At 45.3% G+C, this 16,932-nt stretch overlaps 1 protein-coding gene across 1 annotated transcript in view; it reads right to left on the minus strand.

The window, feature by feature from the left end:
• Nucleotides 1-16,932, minus strand: part of Asic2 (acid sensing ion channel subunit 2) — a 1,047,597-nt gene that overhangs the window by 497,975 nt on the left and 532,690 nt on the right. The gene's annotated exons all lie outside the window — the stretch shown is intronic.

Here is a 16,932-nt window from a genome sequence, read left to right on the forward strand (position 1 = left end):
GAAATTAGAACATTCCTAACAGCAAGCCAGGGGCCACACATTCCCATACAGCTGGTGTTATAGGCCTAACACACCCACTTCATATACCCCATATCCCACAACTTACACTAATGCCATCCACATCCTAGTCAAAACCACAGGCTCCTCACCCTGTAATACCAACAATATAACAATGGTCTCTTGGCAAATATTTATGCTAATATTCTGTTCTTGCCTAGTTAATGTCCTTCAGAGTAATCATTGTCATTGTGATTATTTTCTAAAAAATTAAGACTATGTCATTTACTCACCCCAACTTCTCCAGGGCTTCCCTTTGTCCTTAGGGTAAAATTAAAACATCTTTCTGTGCTTCACATTATGTGAGACCCTCCTCCTTTCCTGACTCAACTGCCCTACCACATCACCCCCTCCTCTGCGTCTTTGGTGACAGTCCTGTTTTCTGCTCTGTGCAGTGGGCTTGTTCTGGCTTCAGGGCTTCTGTGTTGCCAGATCCCTCCACTCAGGGTGCTCATCCCTTCCACCTTCATGTAGTTCTCTGTTTCCACACCATCTCCATCTCTGCTGAAGTTTCCCCTCTCCATAGAGACCCTGCTCAAGCTGGCTGACACCCTGACTCCTTCCTGAAGTTACATCACACATTCATTTGTTTGTTTGCAAGTGGTGTTTGCCAGTCTGGTTAGACTAAACCTATGGAGAAAGGACACGTTTCTTGTTCTCTCTGTGTATTGACCAGTGCCCGATGCCAGCAGCAGATGCCCAATACACATCTGAGGAGTGGATAAACACATACCTAACCCCCAGTCTGATATTCTTCAAAGCAGGTGCTAGGCCACAATATGGGCTGAAGTTCCAGGGACTGGCAGGCTAGCTGGAAAGTAGAAGGGCTGCTATACCCAAAGAGTTAAGAGGGAAACAAAGGACAGAACACAAACATTCCAGAAAGTTCTAAGGAGTTGATGGGGAGAAAAGTGAAAACTTGATTTCAAATCAATAGCCATTAATGGAGGGCCAAAGCAAGAGGGTCCCAGGAGTTCAACAGGAGCAAACCAAGACTTGCATGAAGCCCCTTTGTTAGGCCATTGGAGAATGGGAGAGAGCCAGTACCTATCGACAACTTGCCAGCTATATGACTGTGGGTAAGTTATTTAACATCTCTGAACCCATGCATTCTTTTTCTGGGATGAGGATTAATCATACCTTCCTGTGGCTGGTGTGAACATCAAAAGGATAGATGTACCAAAGCCTCCAGCACAATGCACGCATACAGCAAATGCTGAATAAATGCTGAGCAACTGCCAATTTCCATGCCCTTCCAGCCTTGCTGCTTGCAAACGATCACTTTTCTTATTGTTCTACATTCTTTGGTTGGATTTCAGAACAAGAAACTGCAGGTGTTGAATCCAAAAGGTTGTTAGTGATGAAAATCACAGGCGTGTAGGTCTCACTGCATGACCCAGTGGGCAGAGCTGGGTTGGATAATGAGAGGAGGCCAGGAGGCATGCAAACCTCTCTACAGATAGGGTCTTCAGAAGAAACTAAGGATTACCCTCATTAGCCACGCTGTCCAAAATGGGATTCCTAATTATCTAGTTACTCAGAACACTTTTCTCTTTTGGGGGGTGGGGGACTTACAGAAGGAAGGAGAAAAGCAAAACAGAGAGAGATGGGGTGACTCATTAAGGTAACGAAGCCTGTACCTGGATAAGAACCCAGTTCCTGTGACTCATCGGCCTGCACTGTCTCTATTCATCTTCTGTTCTATCTTGTGTCATGTGCAGCAGTCCCTTTCCTAAAGGGGCCATCAGCTGCTTCTCTAACATCTCACACCTTTGTCTAGGCACACAGTCATTACCCAATCAAGACCTGTCGGATGGAATCATCCTAGGGCAGAATTTTTGTAGGAGGAAGATCTGTGTTCTCTTAGCAGAGGAGTGGGCATGAAGGCAGACACTTAGAGGTGTGAGTAGATTTAAGAATAGAATTGGGGAATTCATGTTTAATAATTAATGCTTACTAGGAAAAGGGATGGCAAACTTTCATGTGTGTGTAGGCATGTGTTGTGTGTATATACATTGCATGCACGTGTGTGTGGAGATCAGAGGTCAATGTTGGCTGTTTCCTCAATGGCTCTCCATTTTATTTCTTGAGATAGTGTTTCTTGTTGAATCTGGAGCTTCTTTGATTTGGCCAGCCCTGGATCCTTCTGCTGCCCTCCCCAGTGCTGGGATTGCAGGTGTGCGGTGCCGTGCCCAGCTTCCTGTAAGTATTCCAGCTCCAAAGCCAGACCCTCAAGCTTGCGCAGTGAGCACTGGACTGGCTGGTTCACCATCTTGTCGCCCCAGATATGACATTCTTTTATTCTTTTAATCTATAAAGTGCCTTTTGGCTTTCAAAGCACATCCAGACCCTTTTTGTCACTCACCCCCCACAGCCACCAAACCAGGCTTTAGACGAACCCAGAGGAGACTGCCGTTCCCATTTGCAGATGGAGAGACTGAGGTCCTCAGAGAGAGGGTAACTTCTACTGCCTCTGATGAGCCCTACAGGAGGATCTGAGAGTTGATCACTGTCACACATACTTCAGTCACCTGGCAATGTATTATGCAATACCACCAAGAAAAAAAAAAGGTTAATTTCTGATGAGCAGATTCCTGCTCAGACCCAGCAGGTGCCTTGCATTTTAATGGGCCCTAGTTGCTCACTGCTTGCAAAGAGGTCAAGTTTCAAAGTGGACAGCCAGATGGAGAGTCCTTCTGGACATTCCCTAGGGCCAGGCAAGGCAGCTCCTAGCCATTAGTTCCCAATTCTCTCACCCTAACATGGTTGCAGTGCCTTCCATGACAACAGCTCACTTCTTCTGAGCCTCATTTGGGGCTCTGGGGATGGCTTCCACAGTAGAGACCAGAAAAGCTGCTAAGAGCAATATCAAGACAGCTCTAAGAGAAAACTTTTTTCTAGCTACAAAAACAAACCAAAACAAAGCAAACCAACAAAAACAAAACAAAACACAGAGAAGACAAGATGTTGGCATGTGCTTGCAATCCCAGCACTGGGGTGATGGAGGCAGGATATCAGCCTCACTAACTTAGGCACCTCAAGCCTAGCCTGGGCTACACAAGACTGTCAAAAAACGAACAAACAAGAAAAACACAGAGAGTTTGAAAAAGCAGCACCTTGCAAACATGTTACAGTGCCAGATTACCATGTATATGATATATACAGTACAGACACAAAGGCTAAAATTCCAGCCCTTGTGCCTGGGGTTGCATGTTCTTCAAAGCATATATACAGCCACTACGATGCTTGATTCTCCAGGAAGCTAGCGGATATGTCTTCTGGGTCCTAATGGTGCCAAGGACCAGGCCTGCCTTGGATCTTGTGAGCCAGCTAGGAAGACAGGCGTGTTGCAGGGAATTACACTACACAACATGGCACTCATGAGGTGCCTCAGCGAGTGCCAAGGGAAGGGACTTTCCATGGGGAGAGCACATGTGGACTCTGGCAAAGCCAGCCCAGTGGAGGTGTGACCAGAGAAGCAGGCCAAGGACTGAAAGAGCTCAGCCCTTATAATAATTTGCAAAAATACCCACAATCTCCGTCAAGGCACTGGCCAGGCTCCTTTTCTGGCCCAGGCTTCCAACATTCTTCAAGTGTCCCTTGCCAATGGCATCCCCCTCTGTCTTCACATCACTGTGCTGCACAGAAGCCCCCTTGCTCAGAAGCCTGCCTTCTATGAGGACGTTAGCCACCACAGATGAGGACCTGCTCCAGTGACCTCATCAGTAAGGTCCTTTTCACAGGAGCAGCTACTGGGGTCTCAGATTCTTTTTGGAGGACATAATTCAACTTAGAACAGCCCTGTTTAAGAATTGAAGGTGACTCAGACATTGAAGGGGATGCCGACAAAGGGAGGGGAGGTTAGCTGCTATGCTGGAACCTGTTCAGAGAAGGCTTTAAACTCACAGGGTTCAGAACATTCTCATGGCCATCACCATGAAGTTCCTCATTTAAGTCCTCACCATTTCTCAAAGGCATATTCTTGGGGGGGGATGGGGGGAGGTGGGTTCCTCCTGCACAGTGCATTCACTGAGGCCAGGAACCAAGTCTTACCACTTCTTTACATCTCTGGCACAGGACATGCTGAAGAAATGTTTATTACCAGGTCATACTGAGTTCAGTGACTATAGCAGCTGGGTACAGAGTCGCCTTTTCATTTCAGCTATTCAAACATTTCCTTCCATTGTTGCAGTGCACACAATCCCTTTTGCATGTCTTTATACACAGGCTTGACTTTCTGCAAGAAATGTTGATTTCATTCTCTTTAAACCAGAGTCCTTCATTGTACTCTCTCCTGAACTCCTGTATTTTCTAACACCTGGTTTGCAGAATAGATCTGACTGTGGGAATTGTTGCTTTTTCTTGGGGGGAGTAATTGACAAGTAATTGTGCATCCTTCATGTGGCAGTAGTCTTATTGGTTTTGCTATCTACAAGTTGATACATTTAATACTTGACCTGAGGTCCATGCAACCTCAACCGTGTTAGAAGTTGTAAAGTTTAATGGTCTGCTTCTGGAATTTAAGATTTGCCCAACTGAAGTCTCCCTCACCCAATCTCTCTCATTTATATTTTCTCCATGTGAGTTTGTTCTTGGAGAGATTTTTATATCCCTGTCTCTGGCTTTTGTATACATGTGTGTGTGCATGTGTGTTTGTGTATGTGTGTGTACACATGTATGTGTACACATGCACACATGTGTAGAGGCAGAGATCAAGGTCAGATGTCTTCCTCTGTCACACTTCACCTTCCTGTTTGAGACAGAGTCTCCCACTAACCCTTGAGTCCAGTGTTTCAAGCCTGGGACCCAGCTGTCTGCTCCTTCTCTCCCCCAGCTCCTAGGTTACAGATGCTTACCATTGAGCTCCTATTTCATGTGGGTGCTGAGATCCTAACTCAGGTCCTCATGTTTAAGCGACAAGCATTTTCATCAACCGAGTCATTTCGCCAGCCCCTTTCTCCAGTTCAGAGACTTCTTAAAGAAGAGGGAGTGGTTAAGGTGGCTGACTAGTTGACATGTGAGAACATGCAGATAGCTATATTGTCATCTCTGGCTGTGAACAGAGGCCAGGCACGCAGAGATTACCACTCATTTTATGGATGTGTGAAGACACAGATGTTTACTCAAGGCCAGGAAACAGATGCTCCTGGAAACTCAGGCCTTTGCTGCAAGACTCAAGGTCATCCTTAGGAAGCTGAGAACAGTGGTATCCGGACCTCTATCTAAAATTTTGGAGAGTCCTGGCTTTCTGAGAAATGTAATAGCAAGAGGTGAACATCCCTGTCAGGGTTTTGCAGAACTTCTCTTCAGAGAGGAATGAGCACTATATGCAGACCCCAATCCTGTAGCCATTCACTTTCTCCCAGGGATTCTAATGCAAGCTTGCCATCTCAAAGGAACCCTGAACTCAGTGTATCCACAGTACCCCAGCTAACAACTTCTGTACCCCCTGACATCCCTAACTTGGATTCCCAAGGCCTGTGCACACAATCTGCCATGTGATTAAGACTATCACCAGGACTTCGTGAGTTTGAATCCAGACTCTGCTACTTATTGGCTATGATCTGGAAAAGGCCTTTCCATCCCTCTAAGCCTACCTTCTCATCTGTTTCCTGGGAATTACCAACTCTTCTACCACAGAGGACTCTTCATAAAGACTAAGTGAGACCAATTCATATAAAGCACCCAGTCATTCCCTAAGGTGCACTAAGCCCTCCATTTATTTTTGGCCTGTGTCTAGATTTAAAAATGAGTGGAAAGCAAACGTTGCCTCAAATCAATAATCCATCTGTGTGCCAGGGACTGTATCCAGCCTCCCAGGCATCTCAGGGACCCTGCTCAAAGTAAGTTCCACCCAGCCTTCCCTCCCTTCCAGAAAGCTTCTGTGAGATGTATCATGTGAGCAGCAGAGTGAAGGCTGGATGCACAGACTGAAAACGGCTTGGCCGACATCTCCCTGGAGCCTCTTTTCAACACTGTTTTGATCAGATTGATGGTTTCAGTCACAAACAATTGATTGGCCTGCACAACTCTGTCATCCCAACACTGATTAGTTCCTCAGTAATGAAAGGTCCTGCAGTCCCTGGAATCATGTGGGCAACCGTAACGGAATGTCTATTTCTTGTCCAGTCTCTGAGTACTTTGCATACATTTCTTTACTTGGGTCTCTCAGCCAAGTCCTATTTCATGGACTTGTTTATCTCCATCCACATTTGAGGAACTCAGGCTCTGGTTAAGGAGGTGAAGATGAGTACCACAGCACAGTTACTGGGAGGGAGAGCAGGGGTTTGAATCCAGGCCTGTTTTAATCTTGCGACTACATCTGAAAAAAAGTCAGCATTAGCAAGGTATAATTTACTTACAGTAAAGTTTGTACATGTGTGTGTGTGTGTGTGTTCATGTTTGTATGTGGAGGTGCCTCGCATGCTCGTATGTGTGCTTGTGAACATTTGGAAGCCAGAGCCTGACTTCAGGCATCCTCCTCAGTTGTCTTTTTCTCCACCTAATGTTTTGTGACACGCTATCTTAGTTACCATAGAGCCTACTGACTTGAGTAGACAGGCTGGTCAGAGGGCCGTGGAGATCTTCCTGTCTCTGTTGAGGATACAGGAACTGTTTTACACGACTCCTGGAACTCAAACCAAGGTCCTAATGCTTAAGGCAAGAATTTACCTGCTAAGCCACCTCCCCTGCCCCAAGTTTATGCTATTTAACTGAATAGTTCGATGAGTTTTGACAAATGCACATAGATGTGTAGCCACTGTACAATCAAGCTATAGAGTTTGTTGCTAATTGTGTCTCAGACCCTCAAGGTCAGTCTTTCTCTGAGCTGCTATCCTAGCCCTGGGGGTTTCTGTTCCTATAGCTTTACTGCTTAGAACAGTGATTCTCAACCTTCCTAATGCTGTGACCCTTTAATGCAGTTCCTCATGTTGTGGTGACCCCAACCATAAAATTATTTCATTGCGACTTCATAGCTGTAACTTTGCTACTGTTATGAGTTGTAATGTAAATATGATACGCAGGATGTCTGATGTGCAAGCCCTGTGGTGGTCTCAGTCCACAGGTTGGGAACCATAGTTTTAGAGACTACTGTATAGACAGTCTCATCATATTTAGTTTGCTTATCAGAATGTCCAAGGCTCATCTGCATTGTCACCTGTGTCATTTGTTAGTGCTTACCCATTGCCGATCAGCGCCCTTCGTGACTGCGCCATACTTGGTGTCCCCTCTCACATGTTAATTATAAACATTGTAGTATTTCCAGATTGTGGCCATTAGGAAGACAGTGTCTGCAAACACTTATGTACAGGTCTTCACACAACGATGTATTTCATCTCTCTTGGGTGAATGAGAATTTCCAAGTCTTGGGTTAGGAGTATGTTTAACATCATAAAGAATGCATCAAATCCATTTACAAAAATTCTGCATCTTTTTACATTCTTATCAGCATTGCATGATTTTTTTTTGTTTTGGTTATACTTAAAAATGTTAGACCTGACACATACCTTATTCTGAGCTCCTTTGAGAGGGGGGGGGGAATAATGAACACCATGCACCAGTGAGTCTGTCTAAGATGCCATCAATTTTAGGATGTACCACTTACTTTATATGCCATTAAGGAAGAAAAAAGTCTGTCAAACAGTGACCCTCTGCCTTCCTATCACTTAAAATAAAAACATTCAATTCATGTTAAAATACCCTGTATACACACAAGATAAGAAAACAGAAATGGTAAGGGTACACAAAGAATAGATTCACATTAGAGGCCCCAGCATCTCTAATGTGTTCAGAGTACTCAGGGTACCTGTTTGTATCACACACCATCTCCCTGGGTGCCAGAAACCTGTTGAGGCAAGAATGTACGTGTGTGTGTGTGTGTGTGTGTGTGTGTGTGTGTGTGTGTGTGTGTTTATGTGTGTATGCATGTGCGTGTATGTAAACTAGAGGACAGCCCCAGGTTTCTTCAGGAATATTCACCTTCTTTGAGACAAAGTTACTCCTTTCTTTGGGACATGACCTAGGCTGACTGGCCAATTAAGTCCCAGAAGTCTGCCTGTCTTTACTTCCCCAGCACTGGGATTATAAGCATGAGCCACCACATCTCCCTTTATTTTAAACCTGTGTCTAGATGATCAAAGTCAAGTCTCCATGTTTGCACAGCAAGAGATTTACCAATTGAACCACCCCATCAGCTTGAAGCCCTGTTTTTATAAGTATGTTCTGTTACTGTCTCCAGGATTATCTTTCAAGCAAACTTCAAGACTGGGGACTTCCTTGGTTCATATCACTCTCACTTACCCCTCTCAACTCAGCTGGATTGCACATGTCGGAAGCTAAGGAGCTTTTGTTCAAATTCAGGAAAAAGTGTGTTTTGCCAGTTGATGTTTGAAGCCTTAAAGGTAGTCCTGCTTGGTAGAAAAATAAGTTCCGTTTACCTCTGTGACTTTAAAATGTGCCATTTGTCTTGTTTTGCCTTTAGCAGATGTTGGTTGTATATGTAAGGAATGCACATAACCCAAACAAGGCATGAACAACAGAACGGCGAGGCACCAGGTCCACACGTGCACTGTGCTGGGAATCTAGTCACCAGGATTGAAAGAGATCATCACTTCTCGGGACAACCTGATTTGGGTCTACTGCAATGCAAAAGTACGGTACCTCATGGAATTGATGAACTGTAGAGCATTGCCCCCAATTGCTGTTCTCTGTGTTTCTCTTTTTCCCATGTCCCCAATTCACTGACACAGCTCATAAATGCATTCAGTTGGTCTTGAACACATCCTTCTACAGCCACCTCCAGTCACAATGACTCTTCCTTTCTTCAGTATTTCTGTCACTCTCATTCAGTGCCCCATTCTCTCGCTCAGATGCAATTGCACATATCTTCTCACTTATCTCTTGCCTTCTGGATATTTCCTCCTTAGTCAGTCCTATTCATTACCCTCAGAGTAATCTTTCGACTCCACAAATTTGCACCTGTCACTCTCCTTCTCAACCCTTCCTCCTGCATCCCCATTACTAGAAGAATAAAGTGCACATCCCTTAGCCTGGCATCCAGTTTCTCTGTCTTCTGGGTCCTGTCTATCTTCTCATTGTCATTGTTCACCACACCCGCTCCAGGAGCATCCAGTTGTTTATGTTCTTCAAGGGAACTTTGGGTACACACAAACCCCTTGGGATTTTCTTATTCTGAGAATTTGCTTGTGTGTCCAGAAGGCTTTGTCTTTGGCCCTGCTGCTAGTGCTCATTCTAGATATATAGAGGGTGCATTTGTGAGCAGAGTTTTCTCTTCTTTCCAAATAGCTTGATATATATTCATACACTTACATGGATACACATATTGTTACTGGAGTTACTTTTCCTGCCAGGTCCCACAGTCCTTCAGCCCCAAATAAACACACAGACAGACACTATATTAATTATTAAACTGTTGGCTAATGGCTAGAGCTACTTATTGGCTAGCTATGTCTTAATTATTAATACATTTCTATAAATCTGTGTATTTCTACATGGCCTTATCAGAGAATGCCTGGCATGTCCTATCCTGCCAGTCCCTCCATGGTGTCTCTTTGCAGTGCCTATCTTTCCCAGAATTCTCCTTGTCTCCTAGTCCCACCTATCTTCCTGCCTCACCCAATAAGAAAACATGCTTACCGAAGGAATCCCCCACCACACATAACTGTCCTATTTTTTTCTTAATCACCACTCCCACTGTGGCATTTTCTTGGTGCTCACTGAGCACACTCCTTCCTTCTTCAAGCTTTGCCAATGCCGGCTTGCACCTTTGACCAGACTGCCTTTTGCTGTGAAATGAAGATTGGAGGGCAACCCAGGCCTATTTCAAAGTCCAGAGAGCTAACTATTCCGTGATAGAATCAATCTAGGCCTATTTTGGTAATTAACTTTAACTGTCCATTTTCATGTCAGCATTTTAGAGGAACATAAGCATGATGATACAGACCCAGAACTCAAATCCCAAGGTAAACTGTGGCTCTGTCACTTCTCAACCCAGCAGCATTGGGTACATAACACAATGTCTCTGATTTGGGTTTCTTTAAAAGAAATTGTAATTAAAAATATTCTGCCCCCCATCTCCTCCCAGGTCCATCTCTCCTTTCATACACAAAAAATGATGTGTCCTTTTCCCCACTTCAAGACCAATTGGTGCTGCCCAAATATTTTTGGGTATATGGTTTCCCACTGGAGCATGACGGACTTATGAGGGGCTACACTCTTAGAGAAATTTGTCCCTTTCTCTCCCATCAGACAACAGTTACCAGTGGCTCCATGGATAGGGGTAGGATTTCAGGCCCAACCCCCATCTCCATGCAGGGATTTGGTCTGGCTTGAACTGCACAAGTCTTATGCATGCTGTCACAAGTGTGGTTTCATGTGTGCAGCTGCTCTGATGTGTCCAGCAGACACTGTCCCTGTGGTCACCCACCACTGTGGCTCTCTACTCTTTGTGCCACCTCATCTGCAAGGATCCCCAAGCCTTGGGAAGAGGGTGATCTGTTTCTGAAAGGCTCCAAACCAATGTAAACTGCTGGGTACCTGGCAGGATGCCCTCTTAGAGAAGGAGCCCGAGGAAGCTGCTATTTGCTTTCACAGTTTTCTCACGCTATGTATGTGTAGCTGGCTTGCTCTCAGTACACGATGCTGGGTCTAGAAGTGGTGCGTGCCTCGCTAGAGCGAGGTTTCTTCATCTGCAAATGCCTCTCCAAGCCTTCTTTCTGTCTTTGCTGCCTGGATGCAGATGACAATGGGGCCTTGGCTGGAGGCTCTCCTGAGCATGTGTCACAACCACCAAGCAAGCTGGTTTTAAACACATTTGTTGGGCTCTGCCCACAGTGTTTCTAACCCCATTGGTCCTAGGGAGGAACCCAAGCACGTATGTTTCTAACAAGTTCCAGGATGACTTCAGTCCTGCCGTCTTTAGGAAGAAAATACTGTCCCAAGAGATGGCAGAGCCTCAACAAGAAAGCAAGCTGAATGTTTATTGTCCATGGATAGAGGGCCGGGCAGCCCTGCCAATCAAGTGCACCCACAAGTCCCTATTAAATAATCAAGACATGAAGTCTATTGTGCTTGAGAATCAATATATTTTGATGAGTCTCTGTATATTACAGCAAATCGATCTATCATCTAAAGCATGAGTCACATCCTCATGGGGCTGAGGTCTGCTCAGGCTGTGCTTCCCTCGGGTCTGGACCTAGTTTGGAATCCCTCACGCTCTTCTAGTATATGATCACTGAACCACACTACTCACAGGTGGAGAGTCCTCATCACCTCAAGACTTTCTTCTCTACCATCCACCTTTGAGAGCCATCCCACCCTGCAGTAACCCAGAGCTGCCTCCACTTGCAATGTGATGATGCAATCTGCATGCAGTCCCTTCCTGGCTGAGGCAGCTCATCTCCTCTGTTTGATTCGTCATTCTTGGTTGCCACCATGGACAGCTTCTGCACATGTTTCTTGTGTCTGAGAACCCTAGGGTCCTTGCAAGAAGGAATGGGATGCTGGATCTAACTTGTCTCCAATCCTTAGTCTTCAACTGGCTCCACCGCCACCCAGGGCCTAACACCAACGCCATAGTGTTGGGGAATGAAGAAGATGTTAAGACAAGTTTCAAAGTGTCACTGACAGCTGAAAAGGCTTGCATAAGTCTCTGAGCTTTATCGCCAATCACAAGCAGGCATAAGACACAGGTCAATTATTCTCAGCAAAGTTCCTGAGGCCCTATCTTGTCAGAATGTGGTATCTCAGACATAACAGGGCCAATTGTGTGATAATTATATGTAAGAGATGTCTGGGAGCCATTGGGAGATCGCTGGTTCAATAAGCATCTGAAAGCTCAAAGCAGGATCCATGCCATTAACTCAAATTACATGAGCAATAAGTCCGCCATGGCTGTCCTGCTCTCAGCCACATCAAGGAAAAGAGGTCTGTTCGTCGGATTATTAAGAGGATTTAATTAGCATGAAATATTTCACAGGCAGACAACCTATGACAGAATAATTAAAATATAGTTTGTTGAAATGCACATTAATTGGTTACTAATTATCATGTTTCGTTTTTCTTTAAGGGCTAAAGATGTGCTCAGGGGAACATTGTTCTACACCAGACCATATCTCTGAGTGTTAGGCGAGGTATTAATTAGAAGCGAGGGTTGAACTCTTCACTTTGTAACTTTAGAAAGCTGGACTGGAAGCCAGAAGGAGCAATTGAGGAAGTTGCTCTACATTGGGTATACAGTGAAAGGGAGAGGGCAGTGGGTAGGACTGCGCTGGGTGTGCAGTGTAAGGGAGAGGGCAGTGGGTAGGACTGCACTGGGTGTGCAGTGTAAGGGAGAGGGCAGTGGGTGGGGCTGCACTGGGTGTGCAGTGTAAGGGAGAGGGAGTCTGATCAAGGCTGAGAGGTATGTCAGATGGGTTTCGAGTGAGGGCTCTGGTGCTTGGAGAGTTCAGAAGCTTTGGTGCTGTGACAGCATTTCCTGGGCTCTGCCATTTTGTGCTCCTCCCATAGGGACTCCTAGGAAATGCCACCAATGGTGGTGATACAGCTGGTTCTAACTCTGCTTTCCCAAGGGAACTGGGCATCCTCCTCCACCATGCTTCTGCTCTCCCCCAGATGGCCTCTGGTCGTTGTTTCCTTCTGTATCTCAGTGACTTGGATACATCATCTCCTGGCCCTTTGTAAACCACTTTCCTCTCCTAGGATACCGAGAACCCGAAACCAATAGCCAGTGGCACTCCAGCATTGGGCCGGATGCTTCCTTGAGCTATATTGCTAGCTTTCTGTCTTGACTCAGCACCTCATTCCAGCAGAGCAGAAATTCAAATTTGAAGATGCCAGAGAGAGCTGATAAATCAGACACTCCTTAAGGTGATACAGCCCAGAAGAGCTCTGCAATCACCTGGGACCAGAAGGCCATCTCATTCCTTGCATCCTTTGTCTCCATGTGTATATTACGGAAGGCTTGATTTACGGAGGAGCCCATATCCTGAAAGGACGGAGGACCACTGTCCTGAAGTAAAGTGTACTGCACCATTTCCTGCTCAGGTTTTCAGCCCAACAAATACCACAATCAGCCCTGTGGTTGTTGCTGGGATCTATGGGCTGTAAGTGGCAGGCTAAGTATATCATGAGAAAAAGAGTCAACACACATGACACTGAGCATAGTGGGTACCTCAGTGACACTCAGGAACCGTCACAGCCAACATACACAGTGGGGCAGTTATTTACACTCTGAGGCAAGCAACAATGACTATAAAGCTTTATGATGTGTTAACTAAACAGCGGTGTTCCTGAGGCAGACAGCCTGGATTTGGAGCAGGTTTTACACTCTGTGTTTCTTGTCTAGAGAAGGGATAAATGAGTCTTTCATAATCTGGTGGAACTGAAATAAAGCGAGGGCTGTGAGTCCAACTGGAGGACACAGACGCTGCTGAGAAACAATACTGTAGCTCTGGAAGAGGCGCATTTGAGAACAGGCTTCAGTGGTTGGCTGGGAGTTCCATGGACAAACAATGCTATCATGGAGATGGGACTGCAGACACTAGAATGGTGGTGCTAACAGGAAGGAAGGGGACACATTTTAGTTGGAAACAGCCTACAGGAAGCGGCTATACCTCTCACAAACAGACTAGCCTGTGAACTACAGCAAAGCAGGAGAATTAAAGCACCGATTAAATGCAATGTATGCATATGCAGTCTAGGCTGTAAATTATTTTAAAACAAGAGTTAAAAGATAGTTTTAAGCCTATGTGATTTTAAACCAAAGCTAAGGAATCTGGATACCATTTTATGCAAGGAGATTGCTTTCAGTTGTCTTCCAGGTGATAATAACTATATTTATCTTAAATTCAGTGACGAAAACTTAAATGCCAAGAAAGTAAAAAAAGATTGCATGCAAACCCACTGCACAAAAGTAATTGAAGTTAACATTTGGTTAGGTGCTGTATTACAGGTGTGTGCCCTGGTCCAACTTTGTAAGTTACTATCCAAGGAAAGTCTTTGAACAAGAGAACCCCAGGATCAAATGTGCATTCCAGAGAGATCCCATCGTAGCTGTTGGGAGGAGGGCAGGTGGAAATGGTAGCCAAAGGTCCTGCTGAGGCTGGGAGGCCATCAGAACCAGCTGAGTTGTGGAGAAGGGACACACACCATCAGAGGCAGAACTCTCCTCTGAAGAAAAACCGTCACCATTGTTAACACTGAAGTCAGTTGTAAAATCAATTACCTATCAGTGACTGCTAAGATTCCCTTCTCCACTCCCTAATTATATAGGCACAACATGGTCCTCCACCCTAGGAAGTGTGCTTCTCCTGGGGAATGGTTAGACTGTGGAACTCCACCTCCCGACATCCTCTCCTCTCCCTGGAGAGTTATGTATCTTTTGTAGACTGTTGATGTGAAAACTCAGAGCCACTGTCTCCCTCACTTCAGCCTGGGGAAGTCAGCCATTGCTCTCCTTTCTCCCACCCTCTCCAATTACCAGCATCATGCTACCACCCAACTGTGCCCAGAAAATGAAGGTTATCACAGAAGGGCCTAGGGCCAGTCTGAGGAATGAGACATGCTGCTGTGGATTGAGGAAGATTGAGAAACCAGATAATTGGGGGACCTTAGAATAAGACTCCACAGACTGCCAGGATTGCCTCACAGCGTGGACTGTATTAAAATCCCATCCTCCATTGCTTCCTGGCTGCCTCCACAGCCTGCTTCAAGTGCTATTTTATAAGCAGTGTTTTCAGAGAGTTAACAAACCTGGAGGGGCCCTGAAAAAGAAAGGGACTTTGCTGAATAGCTTTTCACTTACCAGAGGAAATGAGAGACGGTTTTCCCTGTAACCCAGTTTCCAAAGCCTATTATTACAGAGTATTGGGAAGATTTGCCTCCTGCCAGGCTGGGGTGGAGGACTTGCCTGCCAGAAAGGGGAGCTTAGGATGGACCAGGAGGTTACTGAGGATAGGGAAGCCATCCAAATGATGAACACTGTCTCCCTTGGTAATTCAAAGAGTCTCTTACCAACTCCCAATTCTGCACTGATTTGCTTTCTTAGGAGCATGGCCTGGGAAGGAACACACTGTACCAGTGGCGACTGGACCTTCATGTGCTAGGATGTGTGCCTCAACCCTAGCCTATACTTACTTAACCTATGGATTCCCGTGCTGTAAGAGGAAGGATAGGACCCACCCCAGGAGGCTGCTGCAAGTGGGAATTAGACACCAGTGCGAAGTACGGAATCTACTCGAATTCATCACATCCTCTCCTTGTTGACCATCCTTGATCCCTTCAGTAGTCTTCAAGAGAAGACCCATCAGTGGGAGACACTCATGTTTTCTTCTTTGGGTAAAATCTTTAGGGCAGTGAAATGTCAAAGGGTTACCAAGTACGTTCTTGGCAAAGCAGAAACTGGGGAGCTGCTGACATCTCAAGCTGGGATGTTCTGTTAGTAAGAGGGTATGACTCTCGATTGCAAGGAGGGACCCTTACCTCAGGATGCCCTAGAGCTGGGGCAGGAGGTAGGGTTCTACCCTGCCTTTCCAATATTGCATCTTCAACCCCTGGACAATGTCTCCATAGTGCTCTAGGCATTAGGAACATTCAAACCACTAGTCTGGGCAACTTGAGACTATTCAAGAAAAAGGGATTGTGGGATCTCTGGCAACTCCAAGGTGGAATTAGGCTCTTCCAGGGGAGGACTACATATGTATCAAATAATAAGGGTCTTCTCTAAGGACAGTGGTATTACTGCAGTAATACCTGCTCGGAGGGTCATGAAACTGCCACATAAGCTGGTGGGGATCGAATGAGCAGTTGGGAGCACTAAAATAATAAAGCACAGTAGAACTGGGGAGATAGCTAAGTCATAACAATGCTTGCTCCACAAACATGAGGACCTAAGTTTGATTCCTCAAACCAATGTGAACAAGCTAGACATCATGGTACATGCTTTAATCACAGCACTGTGGAAGCAGAGACAGACAGATCCCTGCAGCTAACTGGGAAGCCAGATTTGCCTGCTTAGGGAGCATCAAGTCAGTGAGAGATCCTGTCTAAAACACACACACACACACACACACACACACACACACACACACACAAAATCCAAGGTTGACAGTGCCTGAAGAAACACACTCAGTGCTGACTTCTGGCCTCCACATGCACCTTCACACAAATTCATACCCACAAACACACAAACACATACACACACACACACACACACACAATGATAAGTCAATATAGAGTTTTATTAATTATTATAAAAACCATAAGGTTTCGTTGGTTATTAGGATAATTATCATAATGTCAATCAGCTCCTCAAATCTCAACCCTGAGAGGCCCCAAGACAGCAGATGTCACAATTTAAAGTGGGAATTGACCTACCACGCAAGCCTTACAGAGTTTGCTATTGGGAAACACTGTTCATGGTTCTTTTCCTCTGCAACCCTATGAAGGGGATTTCTGAGTGAGGAAGCTCCCTTGATACCACCTAAACGTCATTACATTCTATCTACATCTTAGACTCAATCAATTCCCAGAAACACAAACAGGGGATGGATTATTATTGACAGCCTTCCTTTCATGGTGATTGAGAAACTCCCGATAAGAGGTAAAATGCTTATTTTCCTCTCTCATACGTACTTGTAAAGGTTAGGGAATGAGTGAAAAACTCTGTAGAGCAAGAGGACACAAGAAAGAAGCCTCCATTGTCTGTAAGGTGCAGCTGGGAGTCATCTTTTTGTCTACAATAGAGATCTCTTTCTGGGTACAATCTGAATAGCTAGAAGGCCAAGAAGTGCCTTCTAGAAATGGGGAGCAGGACAAAGTCATGGACGCCCAGTGAGATAATGACTAAGAAAAGAT

The sequence above is a fragment of the Mesocricetus auratus genome, unplaced genomic scaffold (genome assembly GCF_017639785.1).
Source record: "Mesocricetus auratus isolate SY011 unplaced genomic scaffold, BCM_Maur_2.0 Super-Scaffold_100007, whole genome shotgun sequence".
Classification (NCBI taxonomy): domain Eukaryota; kingdom Metazoa; phylum Chordata; class Mammalia; order Rodentia; family Cricetidae; genus Mesocricetus; species Mesocricetus auratus.